General features: G+C 33.4%; 1 pseudogene; it reads right to left on the reverse strand.

Annotated features, from left to right (window-relative positions):
- The window catches only part of LOC109113633, a 44,773-nt pseudogene that overhangs the window by 26,078 nt on the left and 10,588 nt on the right, over positions 1–8,107 (reverse strand).

Consider the following 8,107-nt stretch of genomic DNA (forward strand, 5'->3'; position numbering starts at 1 on the left):
CAATAAATGAGACTGAGGCTTAAAAAATAATATAAGCATCGAAAGTGACTTTTGTGTTTTCTAAAGTCATATAATTGAATTGAAACCGATTCAATGAATGATTTGATCCAGTTTAAAAAAGCTCTGAATGATTTGTATACAAATTACACAATTTGGTTCTCAGGATCAGATCTCGACTTGGATACAGCTGCTAAAAGCTTATTGGAGAAGATTATCAGTGAAAAACAACTTCAGTTTGGTCTGTTTCTCACACAAAACTATTAAATGACTTCAGAAGACTTAGCAAAGATGGCAAAACAAGTCTTAAGGCCTGTTCACACCAAGAACGATAACTATAAAGATAACTATAAAGATAACGATATTAGCGTCCACACTAGCGAACGATATCGTCTCTTTATTCTAAGCGCACGCTCGTCTGGCACTTTAAATTCTCGAGCTTGTTACAGCAGGATGGATTCTGATTGGCTGTCAATTTTTTATCGTTCATCAGCTGAAAAAAAAAAAAGTTTTGTAAGTGATTCCAACGATATCGTTTTTCTTTGTCTTTATCGTTATAGTTGTGGTGTGGACTCTGCTGTTCTTTAATACTGAAAACGATTTTTAGAACTATATCTTTATCGTTATCTTTATAGTTATTGTCCTGGGTGTGAACAGGCCTTTATTGACCACTATTCCATTAGAAGCATTCAGTGCATTCATTCCATTTGACCAGTACAATTCTTCAAAACTTTCGTTTTTCAAGACATGCGGGTTTGAAACAGCAAGAGGATGAATTCAATTTTATATAAATATTAATATTCAATATTTAGTTTTAGGGGTTTGTTGAAACCTTAACTTACTTATCTTAACAACTTATCCTTAACTTAAAAAAATAATAATTTTTTGTAGTTCTGTCACTTTCACTCCCTTTTCCTAACACTTTTTACCAACAAAGAGCACGTCAGTATATTAGAGCTTTAAACAGAGAAAGCTGGCTAATTACATCAGGCAGTTCTTATGACAGCAAATGCAGACATGCTAAAATAATAATAATAATAACAATAATAATAATAATAATAAACACTTTAAGGACTTAAAATAGAAACTTCAAGATCTAAATATTTGGATGTTCCTTTGTTCAAAAATATGAAGCATTTAGGTTTAGAGGAGTTGTTTGTTTTAATGCTGTGCAGCGATGCTGGTGAATCAGTCTGCTTTGATCACAGCCAACTGTTTACAAATCATTCAATCTGCCAGACGCATACGCAAGACAGGACGAAAATAACCAAAAAGGTAGACTAAATACCAGACGCAACAACATCCTGAACCTCAACAAGGATCAAAGAGATTAAACAACTAAGCTGAAATGAATGACAAAATTCAAAGCAATACTGTGGGCTCAAGCATAGTTTCATAACAATGTACAGTGAATTGACTTTGAAAGAGATAAAAGTAGTCAATCAAGTGAGAAAAGCCACAATTTTAGTGCACAATTGGACTTATCAAACTTGCTTTGTTTTGTAGCTTTAGCCCAACTTGAACAGGACTCATTTTCCATGGAAAAATTATGTAGAATCGAGTTTCACTGACATTTTTTGTGTTTCTCTCTGAATAAAACAAGGCTGTGTTTTTTGCCCCTCAAACAACCTTGGTAAAATTACGGTGCAAATTACCTATGGTTTTTCAGTTAACTCTGGGGAAATGTAATCCCATGCAAAAAAGAAAAAAAAAAGGTCTGTGTGGTGTATTATTCTTTTCATAACGCTTCTTCTAACCTTCCCTGAATACTGTAACTAAAGCTTAAAGCTAAATATATCAAACTAAATACTGTGTTTCACTGTCTGGTGTGCCTTTATTATGAATTTCGACATTCTTGGTGTTACAAAACTATTTGTGGCTTTAGTAGAGCCAGTTAAACTACAGGGAACTAGTAAATAATTCCTTGCATACTTTCATGAATCTCTTTTATAACATATACTGTTTTAAAAGTTTGGGGTTGTAAAATGTTTATGTTTTTGAAAGATACCTGTTTTCTTCACCAAGGATGCATTCATTTGATCAACATATTTTATATGTATTTGAAAAATGTAAGTATTTTGAAATGTAATTTATTCCTGTAATGAAAATCTAAAGTCTCCAGTGTCACATGATCCTTCAGAAATCATCTAATATGCTGATTTGCTGCTCAAGAAACATTTCTTATTATTATCAATGTTGAAAACAGTTGATGCTTAATATTTTTGTGGAAACCATAATTTTTGATGAATCGAGAGTTCAAAAGAACAGCATTTATTTGAAATGTAAACCTTTTTTAACATTGTAAATGTCACTTTTGATCAATTTAATGCATCCTTGTTGAATAACTACTAATTTCTTTAAAAAAAATCTAACTTACCACAAACTTTTGAATGGTTTTGTATATAAATTACACAATTAATCACATCCAGTGCACATAATGTTGTGTAACTCACATCCAGAGTATACACTCCTATCGTAAAAATAACTACAGATTTCTCTCCCATCCATACGCATACATGTCTTATGTTGTTAATTGTAATTCAAATGTGGCTTAGCACATGCATCATGAGCATCACAGAGATTTTCTCAAATGTGAAGGAAACATGACCTGCGTCCTGTAAGGTCTGCCATCTAATAACAATTTCCTACAGGTCAAGAGGCAGACAAAATGAAGAAAATGTTCCATCCTCGACACGCAAACAGAACAATAACAAGAAGAGGAAAGACACCAGTGGATAAAAGAGAAGTAGAGAGCTTTCAGCCCATCTGCGTGGTGCTGTTGTCTGATAGGATGTGGTGTGGTCCAACCAACCCCTGCATAATCCTGACACCTTTGCCCCCTTTCTCTTCAAACCTGGGCAGACCTGGTTATTAAATGCATTTGGCACATGTTGCTTTAAATGCATTCAGCCATCCTTGCCTGCATGTGTGTGTTTGAGGACTGGAAAGAGTGAAAGAGCATCCTAACGTGACTGCAGCATATCCCTTACTGACTCATGGGATTAAAGTTTGCGCTAGAAATATTTCCGTGAAATGAGCATCACATAGATCACAGCAGACATGATTTTAAACCTTTCCTTCACTTTTTAATTTAACACTGTTATTGAGCAAGAATGCATCAATTGCAGTGACAGTAAATACATTTATAATGTTAGAAAACATTTTTGTTTAAAAAAAGTGCTGTTCTTCTGAATTTTTTTCATTCATCAAAACATCCTGAAAACTAACACCTTAAAATATATTAAAATAGAAAAATTGTACTGTTTTTCCTGTATTTTCTATCAAATAAATTCAGCAATGTTTATAGAACTTTGTACTTTCATACAGATTTTTACATGGTAACCAAAGGAGGACAGGAATAACCAATCCAGATGTTATGAAATATCAGGTCAAATCCAGACATAATAAGGCAAACAAGTAACAAATGGACCTGCTCAGATGCATTGCTTTCTGGATGATGCAAGCACAAATGAGGTCAATGCCAGCGGGACGACAAACCCGCAAAATGCTGCCAGACTAGGTTTTGTAAACATTCTCATTCCCATTGCTAAATTGCTCTCATTTTCCTATATGTAGTTGTGTAATCATCCAGGAGAACACCTATTAGGGTCCTATGATTTCTGTGATGGCGGAAAACATACAAAACGGTGGAATCCATTTACAATGTAACACGGAATATCATGGAAATTGTTAAATTTTGAATTAATTTATGAAAAGTAGGGCTGTACAACAAATCAAACACAGTAGTATTACACATACTCCAGCAACGTTCCGTGATGCTTGTGGTGTTTTCAGCTTTTCTTTTGATAAAACCATCATCATATCATACACACAGAAACTAGAATAATAATGAAATGATTAAAACTCTATTTTAATATGGATTTTTTCTTCCATGTTTTAATTTTAGCAGTGAAACGTACTTTCTTTGCCAAAAATAAAAAGAATTGCTAAACTGTCATTTGAATACATTTTAAAAGTTTAAATTGTTAATGTTTTATGACTTCATTTAATTATCACCGCTAATAAATTTGCATTAAATCACAAATCCAGAAAAAAGACAACAGAATTTCTATAAATAAATAAACAGAATTGAAAAATAAAATTTCCCCAGGGCCCTATTATTGTAATAATAACAAAATAAAATCATTCAATTTAAATAAAACAAAAACTCAAATTGTAAGAATCCAACTGATTAGACTTGCCTTTTAATTATTAAATATTTATTTAAACCAGTAAACCATTATCTAAATCATTAAAACAGAATTAAACAAATAAATTAAAAAATAATAAACTGAAAACAGTATTTGGGAAAAAATTAAATAGAATTCATAAGGCCCTAAATATAATTGTTAATCTTCTATACATAATCAAGAAACATTTTTTATTATCATTATCAATGTTGAAAACTGTTGTGCTGCTTAATATTTTGTTTAAACATCATACAATTTCTCAGGATTGTTTGAGGAATAGAAAGTTTAAAAGAACAGCATTTATTTGGCAGAGAAATCTTCTGGAACATTATAAATGGTGTTATCAATTTTACATGTACTTGCTAAATAAGAGTAAGTTTCTTTAAAAACTCTTCCTGACCCCAGTGAGAAGAACCATGATTTATTAAATTTCTTTTTATTAAATTGTATAAGTTTCATGATTTTAATTTATTAGATTTTTTGGATCGCCAAGATTGAATTTATCCATTAGAACAAAATGCAGAAAAAATAAAATGAAATGGAATCCAGAAAAAAAAAACCAAAAAAATAAAAAGAATTTTGGAAAAAATTAAATGGAATTTTGGAAAAATAAAACTCATTTTATATGGCTCTAAATTATACTTTATAAAACATCCCTAAGCACTTGTCCTTTCCTCATGACCACACACAAATGAGAGCCTGAACCATCTGTGCACCACACTAGAAATAGGCATATTTGAGCAGGTGTTGGGCGATTTAGGCCAAATCAAAGTGATTGAACTTAGGATTTAAGGCCTTCTCTCAGAGTAGAAATGGTGACTCATCCCATTTTCATTCACATCCCTGATCTCAGATGTTCCTCATTCACTAGCTGTGAGAAAGAATGCTGTATGAGAGTTTCTAGGATACCAGTGGCAGAAAAAAATCACCTGGGATCACTGAAAGGAACTCTTACATCAACACCCACGTACACCCACACGCATGATCTGAAAACACGCAGCCATGACGTTCACGCAATTCTTTCAGCTTCCGCGCTCTCAACCTTGACTCCATCACAGGATTGTCGATCGCTGATATTCATACATAAAAAGAGGTTAATTTTAACAAGGAGATGGAACCAGCACCAGAGGCTGTCTTCCCACTCTCAGCGGTTGCGTAAGAGGATGCACCAACGCAAATAAAAACAGCATCGGTGAGAGACGAAGTAGAAAAAGCTCTGGGAAGCAGAGAAGTGGTCACTGTCTGTGAGAGGGCCTGAGGTGTGTGGGTGGATGCTGTATTTGAATATTAAGGTTAACGGCAAAGAGCAGTGTGCCAAATGAAACAGCGGCTCCAAGACGTGTAAAAACTGACTCAGTATTAAGCATAGCGATTTTCTCTATCTCTAGTATCACTGCATGTCTTTAAATTGCACTCTAAGTGTCAATATGTGATCTCACAGTGTTATTTGCTGAGTGATAAACCACAAAGGAGTTGCTTGCAGCAAACATAAAGGGAGAACCATCAACATGAAATGAGTAAGAAGCATGAACACAAAAGTGCATGGCACATGATTTGTTTTTTTTTATACTGTGGTGTGGAATAAGATGGTAGATAAATCCTAGAAAATATGAATACGCTACCAAGGTGCATCATCAATATTTTTGGTCAGTTGTCCCAGAAAAGAAAGACTATACATCTTAATTGCATATAAAAGGTCATTTTGTCAACATTTAGAAGTACAGTAGCATACAGATGTCTTGAAAGCAAACAAATATGAACTAAAAACCACAAAACACTAATTGTGATTTGATACAGCCTCAAATTAACAACTAAAAACTCCTGAAAACAACCAGAAACATAATTAAAGGTACAGTCCATCCAAAAACGAAAGTTCTTCTGTCATCACATTCATACCCTCATGTTGTTCCAAACCTGTATGACTGACTTTGTCTTCTGTGGAACACAAAAGAAAACAATTCGAGGAACGCTGAAATCCAAAACATCATTTGACCCCATTGACTTTCATTGTACAGCCGGCATATTTTTATAATATATCTACTTTTGTATTCCTCAGAAAAAATAAAGTCATTTAGGTTTATTACGGCAAGTAAATGAAAGGTGAAAGCATGCCTTTAATAACCTAATCAATATAGTATTAATATGACATTAACCTCCTTATTTGCGTGGGGACTGATATGAACTACGTCAATATGGGTCAGACGTTTAGATAAACTCTGCCATCCAAGCCATTGTCTGGACCTTCCTCCACTGCAGTCCACTACTGACGATATTATTATTTAACCAAACGGGGTCATCGCTTCCCATTCACTCCCACATGAGGGTCTCATTAGAAAGTCCAGAGAAGAAAACAACAATCCACTTACACAACAAGCAACACTCAAGACCTTCTACAAAGATCCCAGCACAGATAAACTTGCCATTATAAAAGCTTGTTTTTGCACCTGACACTGAAGTGAAAAATAGGATAAGATCGAAAGATAAAGCTCAAACCAGAACTGAATACAAGTTCTTCCAGTCAATTGGAAGATAAAACAATCTGTGACCCAGTTTTGCTTGAGAAACCCTGGTCTCTACAGGAAGTAAGTGAGGAGGAGTGCAGCTACCTTGTTACTTGTAATTTAGCTGAGGTTTTTATCCAAAACGACTTGCAAGGAAAGTCTCTAAGGACTCAGTTCTTCACCTATTGCAACCTTTATATTTGCAGTGTAGCATGTTACCCATTTGGATACCAATACCCCAATAATATCCCCTTTGGCCATAATAATATGAACGATCAGACATGGGATGTCAAGCAGTGAAAGTGAGTATCAGCTGCAGGTTCTGAATCAGCGGTGATAATGACTCATATGATAATGATATATGAAGTACAGACGAGCAGTCATTACACACTGACACTGACATGAGTTTTGGACAGAGGTAGCAAACATCTTTGTAGAGGTTGAGACAAAAAAATAACACAAATGAAGGGCTGTACTATGCTTGAACAATACTAAAATAATTAGACATCAAATGTCGACATCTGAATTAACATTAATCATGGCATAGAATAAATTGGTCATATTATTTATGTTCGTGTTGGCTTAAAACATACACAAAAGGTATTGTCTGTAAGATTTGAAATGTTTTTGAAAAAAAGTCTCTTAAGCTCTTTCTTTTACCAAAAATACAGCATAAAAACAGTAATAACGTGAAATATTATTGCAATTCACAAAAACAGTTTTATATTTAAATATACTGTAAAATGTAATTTATTTCTTTGATGCAAAGCTGAATTTCCAGCATTATTACCCCAGTCTTCAGTGTCACATGATTCTTCAGAAATCATACTAATATGCTGATTTGGTGATCAAGAAACATTTCTTATTATCAATGTTGAACAGTTTTGCGGTGTCATGTTTTTATGAAAACTGTTATACTATTTTCAGTATAAAAAGAACATTATTTATTTAAAAAGGAAATATTTAATAATTTTATAAATGGCTTTACTGTCACTTTTGCTCAATTCAGTGTGATCCTTTTTAATAAAGGTACTAATTTCTTAAAAAAAAAATAGAACAGTAGTGTATATAATTAAATTCCCAGCCATATTTAAAATTAGAAGTAGGCTGTCATATCAACCTGGAAAAAAAATTAACAGACGTTCCCACCTTTTGTGTTCATTTGATAATGTTTTTAATGATTTTGGAGTCAAACTCGTCTGAATGTTAGTTTAAATTCCATACTTTTAAAATACATTTGTCATTATTTAATACAGTATAGCAGATAGAGATAGATACATATACATCTGTATTAGCCATAACATTCAGCCACTTTAATAGACATCTAGAAATTCATCTGCTAACCCAAATTGTCTAAATTTTCTTTTCCACTATTACTTTAAAGGAAATTTGGCAAATGAGTTACTCCTTTCATGCCTT

The sequence above is a fragment of the Cyprinus carpio genome, unplaced genomic scaffold (assembly GCF_018340385.1).
Source record: "Cyprinus carpio isolate SPL01 unplaced genomic scaffold, ASM1834038v1 S000006759, whole genome shotgun sequence".
Lineage (NCBI taxonomy): Eukaryota > Metazoa > Chordata > Actinopteri > Cypriniformes > Cyprinidae > Cyprinus > Cyprinus carpio.